Here is a 1,776-nt window from a genome sequence, read left to right on the forward strand (position 1 = left end):
CAGTAGCCTTCTCGGCCTCGAGCTCAGCATCGATCTCCTGAAGAGTTTGATCAAAGCTCTTCTCGGCGATTTGCACCTCGGAGTTTGAAGGCAAGGATTGAAAGCAAGAATATGGAAAAAGATACAGAAAACAGAAACAAGAAGGTAATTCGTAATCAAGAATGGCGATGAAGCTATTAGGAAATCAAGACAAAAAGATTGCACAGGTGTGTCAAGCCAAGAACAGTGGCAGAAATCAACAGATGTGTGAACAGTGTGTATTCAAGAAGATGATTTGGAAACAAACGGGTAAAACAACAATGGTGATTAAACAATGAAGCAGAGCTTCTTGGAAAGCAACAAGAAATAAAACCAAGAGGAACAGTGGCTTACCAGAAAGAGGCAAGCCGGGATGAGAATTGCCGAAGTCTGACGACGGATGCGAAAATGACAGAATGACGTAAGCTTCACCGAAGGAGAGGAACGAAAGCAGTTGTAGAGCTTGAAAGCTTGGAACAATGACGGATTTAAGCAGAAGAACTAGAAAGAGAAAAAGCCAGAGGATTGAATGAAAAAAGAAAAAAATCAGAGTCAAGAAGACGACAAAGTTCAGGAATAAAGCCATGTGCACAGGCACTAAGTAAGTATGTGAAGAACAAGAAAGTAATTACCCAGACACGATGCTAACAGCAGAAAGCGAATATGGCAAGAACAGTGCCAGGCGTTCAAACAATTCAAAACTTGAAAACAGACGAAAATAGAAAACAACAGAGGGCAAGTAAACGGATTTAGAAGAGTTATGAAAGATTGAGCTTAATAAAAGAGTTTATGAACCTACCAAGAGAAATGAACGCCGATATGAAGATCGCCGGAGTCAAATAGATGACTAGAAGTCGGGAACCCACTGAAGAATGTGAGTGGAGCAGTTGCAAAGCTCTTGGAGTTTACGAATTAATGGAACAAGAACCTTGGCTAGGAGGTGTGATCTCGAGCAGCTTGGAAAGCATGAAGCTTGATACTTGATAGAAGTGGACAGTAAAGTCCAGGGAACTTTGAGGTCGGCGAGTTTGATCTCGAACAGAGGGGCACAGATGAACGAACAGTGTAGGTTCCATCACCTCAGAATACCAAGGTAATAGAACCTAGGGGGCAGTTGTGGGGATATATTTTCTGAGTGCCAACACGTGGCCAAGGTGACGCTGACGTGTCAGCTGAGGTGCCACGTGTCCTGGTTGTTATGCCGAGGTCATCTCGGATAGGCCGAGGTTACCTCCGAAGATATCAGAATCCGAGATAAGCGGATGAGGGTCAAGAGTCCTAGAATGAGAGAAGACTTCAGTTTGTATTAAGATAAGACTCTTAGAGAGTTTATCCTAATCTTACTAGGAGTCCAAGATTAGCAGTAATCCTGAGTCCATAGAAGTTAGGCTTCTATTGGGACTAGGTTTATGTTGGCTATAAAAGATAGGCACCCCCATGGGTCTAAGGTATGCTTTTGCTGCTCAAGCTTGTGAGTTTAGCACTTGATTTATCTTTGAGAGATATACTGACTTGATCGTCGGAGTGCCCCCGGGTGGACGAACCACCGCCAGAATCTTCTCTTTCTGTTGCAGGTCAGCCAGGTGCCATCTATTCTGCCGGTGCTTTCCAGCTGGTTACTAAGCGGGCAGTATGGTCAGAAAATCACTCACACAGTAGATGGCATTACTACTCTCTGTCTTCGGTATTGTGCTATGGTGTTTTTTTTACAAGTTTGGAAGATTATGGGTATGTTTGGTTTGGTTTTGGGAGATTAGT

Source organism: Camellia sinensis, chromosome 3, assembly GCF_055761805.1.
Source record: "Camellia sinensis isolate YWXY chromosome 3, ASM5576180v1, whole genome shotgun sequence".
NCBI lineage: Eukaryota > Viridiplantae > Streptophyta > Magnoliopsida > Ericales > Theaceae > Camellia > Camellia sinensis.